At 40.0% G+C, this 17,138-nt stretch overlaps 1 protein-coding gene across 1 annotated transcript in view; it reads right to left on the bottom strand.

Annotated features, from left to right (window-relative positions):
* Positions 1-681: 681 nt before the first annotated feature.
* Positions 682-17,138, bottom strand: part of LOC125453427 (POU domain, class 4, transcription factor 1-like) — a 62,986-nt gene continuing 46,529 nt past the window's right edge. The window contains exon 3 of the transcript XR_007247761.2: positions 682-786. The gene's annotated coding sequence lies outside the window, so the exon portion shown is untranslated. The remainder of the gene's footprint in view (positions 787-17,138) is intronic.

The following is a 17,138-nucleotide window of genomic DNA, read 5'->3' on the forward strand; positions in this document are numbered from 1 at the left end:
CCTCTGTCTTTTTTGCTTAAGCCACTACAACATGATGTGTACTAAAATATACAGATGTGCATAGCTAATGGGGATTTGCTTTCCTCTTACCCCCAAATTGTCGTCAGTTTCTTCCCTCTGTTTTATTTACCTGCAATATGCTATATTCTCATTGTGATTTTTGCTATTCCCAACCAAAAGGAGGTGTGTAAGAATGATCTGAGAGTATCTTTTTCACTCCTTTTCTAATCTTTATCTCCTTCAGGATGGCCTGGCAGAATGAAAAGCTCACCATGGGGCTCATCATTGGCACCTTAAACTTTATTTATTCACTTTCACAGCCCAATGTAAGACTGCCACTGTGTATTCCCCAACCCCCCATTTATTGCTTATTCCTTATTCCTTTTGGCAGAATCTTATCTTCACTTTACTGTACTTTTATTGAGACTATTTACATGACATGTTACACAAAGACATTTCTTTGGTGAAATATGTTTTGCAGCTTTATTCATGTACATTAAAGAAACATCACTGCACAATTCTGAAAGGGGTGTATAGTTCACTAATACTTCAGCACTTGGATAGATACTTCAACAGAAGGAAAATATCAATTGAATTTAACTGATGTCAGTATCTGTCAAACTATCCTGAAGGGATTGCAGTTTTGTTTTCATTGATGCCAGCTGTGAATGTTTCCACGTGCTGTATTTCAATGCCATTCAACAAAACAACGAGATTTTTTTTCTTCAACATGAACGCATTTGTTATCCCTCAGGTGCATCTTATCTCAGAACATCTGTACAAATTCTGAAAAAAGTAAACAGAATTCAATTAAAAATGATATCATACAAGTACAAGAGAAGGGAAGAAATCTGAAAACATCTAGCTCTCAAACGTATCGACTTTTAGTGACATTTTCAAAATAAACTGATAAAACCCCACCCCCATCTCCTACCTACTAAGCTCATCCCACCACCTTGACCTGTCCGTCTTCCCTGGACTGACCTATCTCCTCCCTACCTCCCCACTCACACTCACCTTTATGGGCTCCATCCCTGCCTCTTTGACTGTCTGTCTCCTCTCCACCTATCTTCTTATCTAACTATCTTCTATCCGCCTCCCACTCTCTCTCTATTTATTTCAGATCCCTCTTCCCCTCCCCCATTTCTGAAAAAGGGCCTAGGCCGAAACGTCAGCCTTCCTGCTCCTCTAATGCTGTTTGGCCTGCTGTGTTCATCCAGCTCTACACCTTGTTATCTCAGATTCTCTAGTACCTGCAGTTCCTACTATCTCTGATTAAATCTAATGCTGATTTCCCTTTGATGGTATAGGTGTGTGCCATCATTCTATTGATTTAGACAGATCTATGAATTTCTTTTAATGTGGAGATGTATATAAAGATCATATGTGTTTATGGCTATCTATGGAAGATACATCAGAACTATCTCACTGTCCAGCAACAGATGTGTTGCACACAGGTTGTGTTATGGTTTATTTATCACATTATAAAATGGAGGTTGACACCCCCCACTCCAGAGAATTAAAACAGTGAGGGTGCCTCGCCATATAATCTGTGAAAGGAGTGTGAAAACTGGTGTAACCTGCCTTTCGTTCACCTGCACACCTGCCAATGTGCTATACTGCATCCACTGTACCCGTTGTGGCTTCCTCTACATTGGGGAAACCAAGCGGAGGCTTGGGGACCGCTTTGCAGAACACCTCTGCTCGGTTCGCAATAAACAACTGCACCTCCCAGTCGCAAACCATTTCCACTCCCAATCCCATTCTGTAGATGACATGTCCATCATGGGCCTCCTGCAGTGCCACAATGATGCCACCGGAAGGTTGCAGGAACAGCAACTCATATTCCGCTTGGGAACCCTGCAGCCCAATGGTATCAATGTGGACTTCACCACCTTCAAAATCTCCCCTTCCCCCACCGCATCCCAAAACCAGCCCAGTTCGTCCCCTCCCCCCACTGCACCACACAACCAGCCCAGCCTTCCCCCCCACCCACTGCATCCCAAAACCAGTCCAACCTGTCTCTGCCTCCCTAACCTGTTCTTCCTCTCACCCATCCCTTCCTCCCACCCCAAGCCGCACCTCCGTCTCCTACCTACTAACCTCGTCCCACCTCCTTGACCTGTCCGTCTTCCCTGGACTGGCCTATCCCCTCCCTACCTCCCCACCTATACTCTCCTCTCCACCTATCTTCTTTTCTCTCCATCTTCGGTCCGCCTCCCCCTCTCTCCTTATTTATTCCAGAACCGTCACCCCATCCCCCTCTCTGATGAAGGGTCTAGGCCCGAAACGTCAGCTTTTGTGCTCCTGAGATGCTGCTGGGCCTGCTGTGTTCATCCAGCCTCACATTTCGTTATTTCGGCAACCTCTAGTTGTTATAGAAAATAAATCCCTGACACCGACTTTAAAATCAATAAATAACACTTTCTTTATGTAACTCTAACAGTGAATGAATTAACTAAACTATTAACAAACCAAATAAATCCCTTCTAACTACTAACTATCACCAACTAAAACAAGATTCTAATGGTGTGCTGTTCCAATAAATATAGGTCCCACTTAGAGATAAAAAAGAATTTAGTGTCTTGAAATTACAGCCAGGTTACATGTTTTTGGAAATGTTCTCTGCCTTCTCCTTCAATTTTTCAGTCAGGAACATTAACTAGTTGTGCCATTTGCACTGTTGTTAATTAAATAATGCTTATTCTAAGACATAGAGGAGGTTATGAGAGCCAGCGATTCTGTCTTGAGAGCTGTGAGCTGCTAGTTCTGGTTGATGGCAATTAGTTATGGGATTTTGTTTTCAACTGCCCCCTTGTTTTATACCCTTAATGACATATCAATATTTCTTATAATAGGATTGGCCCTATGTTGTCAAAACCATCAGATTTAAATTTTTGGTACCTAAGAATTGATTGGCTAAATTCAAAAGCTTTGGACGTGAGTTTGCTCGCTGAGCTGGAAGGTTAGTTTTCAGACGTTTCGTCACCATTCTAGGTAACATCATCAGTGAGCCTCCGACGAAGCGCTGGTGTTATGTCCCACTTTCTATTTATCTGGTTAGGTTTCCTTGGGTTGGTGATGTCATTTCCTGTTCTTTTTCTCAGGGGGTGGTAGATTGGCTCCAAGTCAATGTGTTTGTTGATGGAATTCCAGTTGGAATGCCATGCTTCTAGGAATTCTCGTGCGTGTCTCTGTTTGGCTTGTCCTAGGATGGATGTGTTGTCCCAATCAAAGTGGTGTCCTTCCTTATCTGTATGTAAGGATACGAGTGATAGTGGGTCATGTCGTTTTGTGGCTAGTTGATGTTCATGTATCCTGGTGGCTAGCTTCCTGCCAGTTTGTCCAATGTAGTGTTTGTCACAGTTCTTGCAAGGTATTTTGTAGATGATGTTCATTTTATTTGTTGTCTGTATAGGGTCTTTTAAGTTCATTAGCTGCTGTTTTAGTGTGTTGGTGGGTTTGTGGGCTACCCTGATGCCAAGAGGTCCGAGTAGTCTGGCAGTCATTTCAGAAATGTCTTTGATGTAGGGGAGAGTGGTTATGGTTTCTGGGCCCGTTTTGTCTGTTTGTTTGGGTTTGTTGCTGAGGAATCGGCGGACTGTGTTCATTGGGTACCCATTCTTTTTGAATACGCTGTATAGGTGATTTTCTTCTGCTCTGCGTAGTTCCTTTGTTCTGCAGTGTGTGGTGGCTCATTGGAATAATGTTCTAACGCAGCTTCGTTTGTGGGTGTTGGGATGGTTGCTCCTGTAGTTCAGTATTTGGTCCGTATGTGTTGTTTTCCTGTAGACGCTGGTTTGAAGTTCCCCATTGGCTGTTCGCTCTGCGGTGACATCTAGGAGTGGCAGTTTGTTGTCGTTTTCCTCCTCTTTTGTGAATGTTATGCCAGTAAGGATATTATTGATGGTCTTGAAGGTTTCCTCTAATTTGTTTTGTTTAGTGATGACAAAGGTGTCATCCACATAGCGGACCCAAAGTTTGGGTTGGATGATTGGCAGAGCTGTTTGTTCGAGTCTCTGCATTACTGCCTCTGCTAAGAACCCTGATATCGGAGATCCCGTGGGTGTACCGTTGGTTTGTCTGTAGGTTTTGTTATTGAAAGTGAAATGGGTGGTGAGGCATAGGTCCACTAGCTTGATGATGTTGTCCTTGCTGATGAGGTTGGTGGTGTCTGGTGTATGTGTCTTCTGTTCTTCTAATAGTGTCATCAGTGTTTCTTTGGCCAGGTTGATGTTGATGGATGTGAACAGGGCTGTTACGTCAAAGGAGACCATTATTTCATCCTCTTCTATCTTGGTGTCTTTGGTGTTCATGAATTCTTGGGTGGAGCGAATGGAGTGGTGTGAGTCTTCTACTAGGTGTTTTAGTCTTTGGTGTAGTTCCTTGGCTAATCTGTAGGTTGGTGTTCCAGGTAGCGACACTATGGGCCTGAGGGGGGCTTCTGGTTTGTGAATTTTTGGTAGTCCATAGACAACATTCCATCAACAAACACATTGACTTGGAGCCAAATCTACCATCCCCTGAGAAAAAGAACAGGAAATGACATCACCAACCCAAGGAAACCTAACCAGATAAAGAGAAAGCAGGACATAGCACCAGCGCTTCGTCGGAGGCTCACTGATGATGTTACCTAGAATGGTGACGAAACGTCTGAAAACTAACCTTCCAGCTCAGCAAGCAAACTCACATCCAGAACCTCAACCTGAGCTACAAATCTTCTCAAAACTCGCTATTCAAAAGCTTGTTGTCTAGGTAAAAACTATTGCTTGGCCTGCTAAGAATACAGCCTTTTGATGCAAATGTTTCAATTCAAATGCTCTCTGTGTACTTGCAAACTTTCAAGCTGCTGCTCACAGATATCCATATTAAATACCAAAGCATAGAAAATGCATATCATCTTTCAAAGGAACCATGCAATGCTTTCCTCCCTCGCATTTTACAAACACCAAATTCTAACTTCCTGCCTCCCAACCCACAAGCTCTCTACCGAACTTTGCAACAGTTGGTAGGAAAGGCATAAACAATACATGCTTCACTGGAGGTCACAGGATATCAGAGAGTATTCTGACAGAGTTGTTGTACATGCAGTTGTGTAAAAAGTGAGGTAATCTGAGCTCACTTTGCTGTACCCAAACTAAACAGAAATGTTAATCTCAAAATGTTTTCGACAAATTTCTTGAATTGAGGATATTTGATAGAATTCTAATGTCATAATCCAATTCATGGGTTGGAAAACTAAAACTTTAATGGCGATCTTCAACAGATTATATCTGGTCTCATAAAAAAATGAGAAAAAGGTGTGCTTTTGTCTAATAATCAAAAAATTCTAATAAAGTAACTGGAGTCTTCCCAATATTCTTTGATTCTCCTATGTTTAACAGCTAACTTTGTATATAATTAGATGCTGCCATAAATAGATGTTGGATTGTCATACCCGAAGCATCTCAATTGCCTTATATCAAAGATTACAGAAATATAACTCTGGTCTCCCATAAAGAGCTGTTGCGATCAAAGCCTATTCAAATTTCAAAGCTGAGACATGCAGATTTTTGTGAAGTACAGGTTTCACAGAACAAGAAACCAAGGTGAGGTAGGTAGAGTAAACTCCGAGGTTAGGCGTATTCTAATTGAATATCATAACAGTTTCAAGGGGCTGAATATCCTACAGCTGATCCTGTTCCTTAAAAGAGAATGCAGTAGGTATATGAGTTGAGAGAAGGGATCGTGAGGGGTGGCATGCTGGAGCTTAGAAGATCTATGATGTAGAACCTATTAATTATATATCACTGGTTGAGTTTAAAACCATTTAAGTTCACAGGTACTTCTGAAACTCTACCAGCAATTGGCTTTCAACATGTCCATAGTTTATTGCATTGAAACCCAGCCACAGGATAACTCCAATCTTTCAAACAGTTAAACTACCTAATCAGTTATCAACAGCACTTCAAAAAACCACGGGTTTGCTTAATCTCCACTCATAGTTTATTGAATCCATGGAAAATTGACTTGGTTCAAAACCCCAGTTGCATGACGTGACTACAATGGGGCATATAATTTACCTCCCCTCAAGGAGGAGAGCCATTAGTTTGTCATAAGACAACTGGTAAATGTGAAATTGAACAGCAGGGCCCAGGAGTTCCTCCCAAACACTCAGAGCAACTATAAGTAACATTACAATCAAGTTAGTTCCTCACAAAAGACATTCATACAGCATGGGCATACATAATAACATTGCTGCTTGCTTCCTCAACCCCATCAAACTAGTGGTCAGCTTCCATATATATGTGAGCACATGTCTTGATGCCTTTCTTCCTAGTAATATTTTCCAACAGAAGAATTTTCCTATCAGGTTCTGAATAAATGCTTTCAGCATGGTAAAAGGACTTTTCAAGAATCCTTTCTGATGTGCTGTTCATCTTGATATAGTGTCACCTGCAGCTCAACTAGTAGTGCATTGCATCTGAGTCAACAGCTTATGTTCTAGATGCTTTCCAGAAACTTGAGTGCACCATTTTAGTGGGCAATCCAGTGTGTTTCTGAGGGGCTGTTGCACTTTGGATGTGATGTTAAGCTCAGTTACTCCTTTAAGAGGATGGGAAAGATTCCATGCCAATATTTCAAAGAAGAACATAGAAATCATTTCTATCATCAATAATTAACCTTCAACCAAGAGAGTATGGTTCTTGTGTCTAGGGGACCTTGTTGTGTGCTGTTGTGCTTCTCAACTACCATAATGACTACATATGGATAACAGTTAATTGGACCACAAATATTCACTGTATATGTTAATGCAGATGACACAAAGGCACATGAAGGCTTGGGAGCCCTAGTTCAAGATTCTCCATTTGGTTCAGTTGACAGTTAAGAAGGCAAACTGCATTGTTAGCATTCATTTCAAGAGGGCTAGAATACAAGAGCAGACATTTGCTGCAGAGGCTGTGCAAGCCTTTGGTCAGAATGCATTCTGGAATATTGAGAGCAATTTTGGGCCCCACATCTAAGAAAGGATGTGCTGGCATTGGAGATGGGCCAGAGGATGTTTACAAGAATGATCCCTGGGACAAAGGGCTTGTCAGAGGAGGAGCTATTGAGGTTTCTGGATCTGTATTCAATTGTGTTTAGAAGGATGAGGAGGAATATAATTGAAACTTACAGAATATTGAGAGGTGTGAATTGAGTGGATGTGGAGAAGATGTTTCCACTTGTAGGAGAGACAAGGATTCAAGGATACAGCCTCAAAGTAAACGGATAACCCTTTAGAACTGAGATGAGGAGGAATTTCATCAGCCACAGAGAATTATAGGGTCATAGAGAAATTGGCAGCTCATTCCATGCACATATCATCCTCTGTATGAAAAAGGTGCTCGTTAGGCCCCTTTTAAATCTTTCCCCTCTCACTTTAAACCTATGCCATCTAAATTTGGACTCCCTGCCCGGGGGGAAAGACCTTGTCTATTTTCCCTGTCCATTCCCCTCATGATTTTGTAAACTTCCATGAGGTCTCAGCCTATAAAGCTGCAGGGAAAATAGCTCCAGCCTATTCAACCCCTACCTAAAGCTCAAACCCTCCAGCCCTGGCAACATCTTTGTAAATCTTTTCTGAACCCTTTCAAGTTTCACAACATCTTTCTTATAGCAGGGAGACCAGAACTGTACACAATATTCCAAAAGTGGCCAAACCAATATCCTATACAGCTGCAACATGATCTCCCAGAGGTCACAAGGGCCAAGGCATTCAGTGGATTTAAGGCAGCAATCAGTAGGCTCCTGATTCGTGAGGGGATCTAGGGTTTTGAAACACATTAGCCAAGATCAAATGACAGAGCACACTCGATGGTCCAAATAGCCTAATTCTCCTCCTACATCTTACAGTGTTTTGTTCATAAGTCTAAGGATTTTTTACTGCAGTAGTAATGTCCTTAGCTCTGGGCTAGTAGGAACAGGCTCAAGTCCAGGTTCAGGAATATAAATGATACTCGTCAAAAGCACTTGCCACAGAACCTCTTGAGAGGCATTTGATAAAGAGCTTGGCTTTCCTTTCCCCACCCATTGCAGTATTCTTGAACACACAACGTGAAAACTACTGTTACACTAAAGTAATTTACACAAATATTATATATACTCATTTCTTATGTAAGTGTCATTTAAATGATCTTTAAAAAATCTGTTCTGTTGAAATAATCAGGATCAGGTGCAATTGAAAGTTCCAGACACTGTCTGAGAAAGGCGATTTGCTGTTTCCAGAAATTATATGAAGGGTCAGTCTTTTACTATGCACCTGCAAAGGGGTGAGCTAACAAAAGAAATGTTAGTATATGTCGTTAATGAATTTATTATTTTATTAATTTATTTTTAATTGTAAAATTTATTTGGGGTAAACTGTTGATACACACATCCTAACATTGATGATTTATCCACCAACAATGTCAAAATAATGCATAAAACCATTTCAAATGAGACATGCTTCACAATGCATTATTAATATTGTTGTGACTTAATCTGTACTGCTACCAACCACAGTAAGACATAGGCCTTTGTTTGGCTTCAGATAAATTTGGATATCACTTCATGTGTGCAATGTCACATGTTAGCATTCATAAGGTGCATTCAAAGAATAAAGTAAAAACTTTCATTCGTGAGAGGTGGAACCCATTTTCATGATTTATGTTCCTCAGTTTTTCATGCTTTAACCTGTCTTGTAGCAAAAATTGTGATATTGTCTCTCATGTAATAAATAATAGTTGAAATACAAATGGATGCCTGAGATAGCTCAGTAGCTGCCGGCCTCTCAACAAGCAGAGTCAAGTTCAAACCCAGCTTTGATTGACAATCACACTGTGCTTAACCCTAAAGGCTGAAATTAATGGTGTTGGGCAGGTCATCTTGGGAAGGGATGTAAAAGTGACCATCTAATTTTCTAATATGTACTCCTTCATATACATATTTGTCAGCTGGATCATAGATTCTCATAGTTCGCTGCATGATGGGATGAATGTTTTAGATTAGACAAGGTCACATGATAAAATGCAAAACTGAGCAAATCTGACACATTAGAGGTTGTAGTTTGTTGATTTAAACTGAAGTTATTTCTTCTCTGGTGTTCTGTTGTGCTGTCAGTGGCCCTTAGACAAGAAGTGCTGCAAACAAGCCTTTAAACTTGACTGGGAATATCCTGCATAAGTACCTCCAATAAATAAATAAGTGGCAAGATGAAAAGATGTTTGGCTCACGTTTACACATCTGATTTTTTTTACAGCTCTGAGAAATTAATGCATCATTTTGACCAGAGCACATGTTTGCTTTCATTATTTTCAGATGGTGCTGTTGAAGGTATTGATGTTTATCAGGACATCTCCAGAGAGATGGGAAGAGATGGGAGAACCGAAATAATCCTGATTGCTGTTTTTTTTTATCATTACATTACTAAAAAGAGCAAAGTGTGTATTTAGGGGTTTTGGAGGGAGAAAAAATAAAGCAGAACAATAACACAAGAATCAGTCCTCTAGAACAAACTGCCAGAGAGACTGTAGGCTATATTTTATCAGCTCATGAATGATATGAGCAATAGTATGCCAAATGGAAAAGTATGACAAGATTGGAAATATGAGAGTCTCAATGCCAAGAAATAAAAGTCTAATTTTCAACACAAGGGTTAAAAACAAGTTGAGAGCCTTACAAGCGAGTTGTTAGAGGCCTATGTGCATTCATTTACATCACATTAACACCTAATCTTACCTAATTTATATGCAATTTGCTATTCTCTCATAGGCTGCTCAGAATCAAGACAACAAGAATTCTTGACATGAATGTCAAAGTGAGTAGGAGGTAGCTCAGGCTTGCCGTTTGCTCCTCTGGGCTTCCATCTTGGGCAGCAAGCCCTACACCTCAGTGTATGATCTAAGGGCAGCCACTGGCCAAACCCCTCTCCCCTAGTCCATGAAGCAGGCACTGGATATTTACCAGGTTCACCACATCACAATGGTACATTTCAGACTAATGTGGAGCATAGTTGTTCACTTCAATGCTACAATTCATAATACACCGACACCTTACGTAGCAAAGCTGCTCCAATTTTGTGTTCAGGACTGACATCAATCTCATGCATTGGAGTAGGGTTCACCTCAGAGCTCCTTGCTTGCTCTCTTAATGCTCACTCATTTTGTACCTATTTTGGATGCTCACAGCATCTCTGCTTTGCCAATTTACACTTATCCACATTATTCAGGATTTAAAAGATCACAGTACTTCTGTCTAGTCTTGCTGTATACTGCAGATACAAATAAAGACAGCTTGGTATAGTTGCCAGAAATGATCCGTTGATAGGATGAACATGTTATTGTATGGCAATATGCTACATAAATATCACACCTACAGCATGTGCCAACCACTTTTGGAGCAAATACACGGAATGTGTTTCAGCCAAATTGCCATGTCTTTAAGCCTTAGGGGAATAGTTCTCAGCCAAGTCAATAAGGACTGTCATCAGACAGGATAGGTTTTCATTGTCAATCCAAAAGCTTTGACAGAGCCAATTGGCTACTTGGGGTAACTAGGGTAATGGGTCCCTATGCACAGCTCCAGGGAGTGACTACAGTCTGTACTATTGGTAGCTCACTTTCCCAATGTGCAGGGCACCGTGCATGCAGTACATATAATATCCTGGCTAACTTCAGCAACAGAAAAGAGTTCCATTCCATCAATGTACAAGTCATTTATGATCATCAGTACTGAATCTTAGAAGTCTGCCCCTGGAATTATGTCTGTATCCTTGAGGACTCCTATGTTCCTGCTTCATTTCAAGAGTCGGATGCCTTAAAAAGTTGATTGTCGTGAGACAAGGGCTAGCCTTAAGACAATGGTTGATAACTCTGTTACACAAGCCCTTGACCAAGAGCCAGATGGAAGCAATGCAGCACATTCTTCCCACAATACCATTGTGAGCAAACAATAGACCCCCTGAAAGTGTGGTTCCAATGCTTGGATTGGTCATGGGAAGGTTTTGCAGTACAATACAGGCAAAATGGACTATGTAAGCCTTTCAAGTTGTGCTCTGCACATTTGGAACAAGGAATGCTGACGATCTGGGAAAGCAGCAGCAGTCTTCTAAAAAAGAAGATGAGGACATTGATCAGGAGGGACAATACCTTTGCCATGATAGAGCAGTGCCATGTTGGTTGCAACAAATCAGTCAAGAACTAATTGATACCCATTTCCAATAGACGTAACCTGGGTGCAGTGATCATTCATTGACTGTAAATTGGTTTTGCTTGAAAGAAACACAAGCCCTCAGGGGCAAATACTTAGGCTTTCTTCAATAAATATTAACGTTTTTGTGTTTTGTATTCATTCATGAGTTAATAGCTGGAATTTATTGCCAATCGCTAGTTGCAATTGAGAAATTACTGGTGAGCCACTTCCTTGAACCACTGCAGCCCATTTGGGGTAGATACACTGTCAGTGCCATTATGTGGAGGTGCTGGTGTTGGACTGGGGTGGACAAATTCAGAAGTCACATGACACCAGGTCCAACACTTTTATTTGAAATCACAAGCTTTTGAAGTGTAGGCCCTTCGTCATGTGAAGTGAGAGGGAAGCACACAGACACAGAATTTATAGGCAAAGCAATAAAAAAATCATACAAATAGTGTGTGTGGAGAGTCGAATAGTAAGTCTCTGCAGGTGATCAAAAGTATCAGACAGTGTGAGTAAAGTTTCAACAACTGAATGCTGCTGAAGACAAACAAAATGACTAGTATAACTTGATAGGTACAAGGCTGTTATGTCTATCATGTTATTCCAGCCATTTGGTTTGTCTCCAGAACCACCTTTTTTTTGTAATTATCTCTCTGCCTCATTTAATCAGATTATAGGCCATCCCTTCGCTTGTTATTCAGTTGTCGACACTTTACTCACATCATGTGACACTTTTGAACATCTGCAGAGACTTGTTGGCACTGCACTCACACCTTTTGTATAATCTTTTGATCTCTCTGCCCTTGATCTCGCTGCCTATAAATTATGTGTCTGTGAGCTTCTCTTTTACTTTACATGATGAAGGGGCTATGATCAGAAAGCTTGAGATTTCAAATAAACCTGCTGGACTATAACCTGGTTTACGTGACTTTTGACTTTCTCAATGCCATTAGAGGAGGAGTTTAAGAATTTTGACACTGAAGGATCAAGATCAACTGTTTGAAGACTTTTCAACATGTGATGCTCTCACATAATGACAAGCTGTTATGCTATATTGGACATGAGCAAACATGTAGCACCCCCTTAGTCAGGGTTTTAATCTTTACAACACTAACGATAGATTGTTATGATTCTTGTAGCCTCAGTTACAATGGCAAGTGATCAGGCAGGTGATGATACAAAGTAACAATATATTTATGGATGTAAGCTTTTAATTGCAATGAAGTGTCACCCATATCCTGTGTGTACGCAGAAACCTTTACATTTCTATTCCTACTCACAACATTTACAGTGAAGTTGTATTCATGGCTGATGACACTAGACCTGGTGCATGACTGGTCTTTAAATGTGGTGCTGGTGACTGAAGTCCTGCAAGATTTTGGCAGTGGTGAGCAGACTATACTGCAGATGTGAAATGGAGAACTGTGCAAAATTGTGTGAGATACCTTGTTGGAGCTCGTGGAGTTCAACCTCCACGAAATTCTCCCAAGTCAATGCTTTTCATCAGTTTCTTGTAAAATTCAGCCTTGTGCCACTTGTTCTTGCACACTGAATTTCTGATCTTGATTGCAGCTTTGCTGATAGACAATAATCATAAGAGACAGTAAAAAAGATGATTGGCACATCAGCATGTGCTGTTTCCATAGGTTTTCTAGTGGATGGTTACACATCAGCTTTTAAGAAACCTATTGTGACAAGTATACCAATATCTGCACTGGGACATTTAAAGTTAGTTAGTTACTAGTTTCGGGGGTTTTACAATAAATGACAGGACATCAAGATGTAAATTGGTGGAAGTCAGTCATTCCAGAATAGTCATGGTCAGGTCAGGGGCTTCCAGTCACTGGCTGCGAAAATGCAACTCTAGAACATCTTTATGAAAAAGTTGACAATAATTTTTACTTTCCATTTGTTGATAAGTAGAATACAATGATTACTACACCTTGGAAACACAGAATATTTAGTGCACCTCAGAAGGCCAAATGGTCCATCATGCCTATATTGAAGAGGTTTATTTAGCCTACTCTAATTTTCCAACTCATAGTCCTGTAGCTTTGGCATTTTAAGAGCATATCCAAATATTTCCTCTAAGCACAGTCAAGGTTACTGTCTCTGCCACCTTTTCGAGCACTGTTTCCAGATGCCATCACTTTCAGGGTGAAAACATTTCTCTTCAATCTCTCCCTGGTGCTCCTGCCCATTACTATAAATCAACGCCCCTTGGTCAGCGACCTCTCTGCAAAGGGTAATAGGCCCTTCCTATCCATTCTAGATCCCGAGGCCCCTCATAATTTAATACACTTCAATTAAATCTGCCCTTAGCCATCTCCAGTCCAATTACATGTGAGATGTTGCCATGGTGAAAACTCACTCCCAGAACACACCCCTTTGCTTTCTCTACAGTCTACTCATAACCAATAACTGACCTAAGCTACATCTGAGATTTTCTCATAACAATTTCATATGGTCATAGCATAAATATTTGGAGGTTCTACTTTAGTGTAGATGTAATTCTGACATGACAACACTACATTTGTCTCTCACTCTTGGGTTATATCTTGGGAATCCTAATTAAGCCTGTATTGTGTACACTTAGAAAAGTTGCCACCACTTCCCATTAGAAAGTCTCTGTTTATTCATCAAACATTTACTGACAGTGACTGCTGGGAGCAGGATCAGATTCCTCCTCCATTATGGGTTTGTGGCATAAAGCACATTAATTATAGATACATTACAATATTCAACTCATTGAGGAAAAATTAGCTGATCAAGGTTCATTTTCTTTGACAATAAGCAAGTTAATGAAAATACTAATTACTTGATGATGAACTGGCGCCTTTATGAGTGATTACTAAGCTGCTGCCATCAAGCCTTTCAAAAATAGACAGACTTACAGGGGCCATTTATCTGTGACTACATAATTGCTTTTGAAAACCTCTCTCCTTTCTTGCTTTTAGAATTAGAGATGCTTAAAATCTTGTTGACAGTAAGGACAAACATGCCCTACTGACATGAAAATCGCCTTTCCTGGTTTGTTGCTCTTCTTACTTTACCAGAATATGAAATATAAAAGACATTAGCAAGGAGTCCGATCAATTTTACTTTTGTGTTTTAGTTTTGGTAGTAAAAATGCGTGGAAATTGTGAGCTGAGTGCAATTGTAACTTGGAGAATTGTCATACTTGTTTTCAAACAAATCGTGTAGTTCTTGCAATTACACAGTGCAATGACACATCTTTATGAATTCATAATATTACCATCTCAGCAGAGGCTAGCATGTCTGCAAATGGTCCTAGTCCTGAGGTTACACAATTCTAACAACACTGAGAAATAATTCAGACTAGAAACTTACAAGGATGTGTTTAGCGTTTGTGTTGTGCCACAGATAGCACTGCACCAATGTTATGTGTGTGACATGGCTACAAATGTTGTGCACTGGCAAAACCTTTTACTGCTTTTGAGACGATATGTAGCTGAGGTTGTGGATGAGGTTTTAGACTTGCTCACCAAGCTGGTATGTTTGACTGCAGACGTTTCATCACCCTGCTGGGCAACATGGTCAGTGAGTCTCCAGTGAAGCGTCAGTGTTCTGTCCTGCTTGTTATTAATAAGTCTCGGTCTGTTGGAGTTGTTGGTAATACTTCTGTTCTGCTTTTTAGTGGTTTATGTATCAGGTCTAGTTCAATGTGTTTGCTGATGGAGTTCTTTTGGAATGCCAGGTGTCAAGGAATTCCTTGGCATGTCTCTGTTTGGCTTGTGCTGTTACGAATGTGTTGTCTCAGTCGTATTTGCGTCCTTCTTTGTTCACGTGTATTAAGACCATCCATCAACTCCATCAACAAATGCATTGAACTGGATCTGATATATAAACCACTGAAAAACAGAACCAGAAATAATGCCAACCACTCCAGCAAACCAAGACATATAAATAACAAGTGGGACAAAATGCCAACGCTTCACCAGAGACACACTGACTATATTACTTAGCAGTTTGACACATCGGCTCAGTGAGCAAGTCTACAACCTTATTATTTTACTATTTATCTGGCAGATAGGTGGATGGCAGCAAAGGCACACACTAATTGTTTTGGATTCTGTATAAACTTTATGAAAAAGCATCGTCTAGCACATTGTTGCTACAGTCACCATTTGCAAACTGTAGGATAGGTATGAAAGCAGCCAAAAATATTATTATTCATGAGTTTTGTGATTCTATGCCAACACAGCAGCAACATTTAGAGGTGGGCTTTTTTTGAATGCCAAACAGAAAAATCAATCTTAACGTAAAAGTGCAGAAACTCTGGCCATTTAATGCAAAACAATATTATCAAGCCTGAGTGTGCCATTGCATCGGTCTATACAGTAAAACACATTGACGTTGGATACATGCAAACACTCTATGAAACAGTCTGTCAAAATGTTCAATAATAGATCATAAAACCTGGAAAATAAACTGTTTATGAAAAGTGACCATTTGTACTTTTGAGGAGAAATGGAAATTACAGTAACAGGGCATCATTGTTTCAAGAATCTGTGACACATAGTGAAAAGTGGAAAATGTTACTGCGCCTGTACCAGGCAGGGGATGAATAATTCATGTTACACCATTACAGGGATACTATTACCTTACCCTTCCTCCCTTCCGTTTAGAGATGGACAAAGTACTGTGGTGCATGTGGCAGTATCTAGAGGTTATGGCTGTACTATACTGTATCATTGTATAGGATGTACATTTAAGAAGGAATGTCTGGAGGAATACTGTAAAATATATTACTACTAGTAAAATAGAGAAGACCTCAGACTGTTATTACAAAATTTTAGATTGAAAAATAGTGTAGTCAAAAGCTGATCATCCTTTGACAGGTAATAAGGTAAACTGAAATGCATGAAGCAGATTTTAAGGGATCTCGGCCAATCTATAGCTTGGGTTCCATCTACCAATTCGTAAAGTTTATAGTTCAGGCATCCCTGCAAAAATGTCATGGTTTATAGACCACTAGATTAAGAAATTTGAACCCAAGTACCGAAAGCCCTTCCATTAGCATGTACAAAATTGATGTCGGAACATATCCAAATGGCCAAGATGGATGAACCTTTTAGTTCTGCTATAAACAGTATTTAAAATGTTTTGTGGGTGCATAAACTCTCCACAAGACTTACTTTGATCTGAATAGCTTGTTTTTTTTTAAATATAATTACAAAAAAGCAAACATTGAATGTTTAACTGAATAGATGTAAGTGACAAATTAGTGCAGTGTGGCAAAAAGTTAACACAGTATGAAATTTGAATGCAACGAATTCTTAGAAACTTCAGCAAAAGATGTTGAACTGCTGCTACTGAAACATGCAGTTATCTCAAGAGTTCCAAACTGCAAGTCAGCATGAGTTAGGTGCTTAAACAGCACCTTCAACATGTGAGCCCATGACTGAGTAATAAGGCCTCACCACGGCTTGCTACATTTGTGACTTAATTAATCCTCTATGACATAACAAGGTGTGCATTTAGCTCCTATAAAATGGTAGCCAACTGGGATATTCTAAGTAATATTTTTTACTGTGATAGTTAAAGCAGAGCTTCAACAGTTAAAATATGCCACAAAAATGTCATTGACTCATCTTGTGGTGTACCAAGCAAAGATTTCAATCTTATCAGGAATAAATTTAAATGGATTTCTACTCTGTATTGAATGCTTTTTTTAAACAACCGCAAACTTACAAAGCTTTCATTGCTACAATGTTAAAATTCAACAGAGCATCCCTCTGGAAATTAAGTATTTAAGGGATTAAATGTGAAAATGGGCAATAGTTCATCATGTTTCCACCAGATGCCAGCAGGTTGATAGCCCACAACAATTGCCAGGACTTTTACATGGAGTGATTTAGAAGTGGAGACTTTTCAGCAGCATCTGCTTTTGTAGACTGAATGGAAAAAAAGAATTAGAG

This window comes from Stegostoma tigrinum, chromosome 6 (assembly GCF_030684315.1).
Source record: "Stegostoma tigrinum isolate sSteTig4 chromosome 6, sSteTig4.hap1, whole genome shotgun sequence".
NCBI classification, from domain to species: Eukaryota; Metazoa; Chordata; class Chondrichthyes; order Orectolobiformes; family Stegostomatidae; genus Stegostoma; species Stegostoma tigrinum.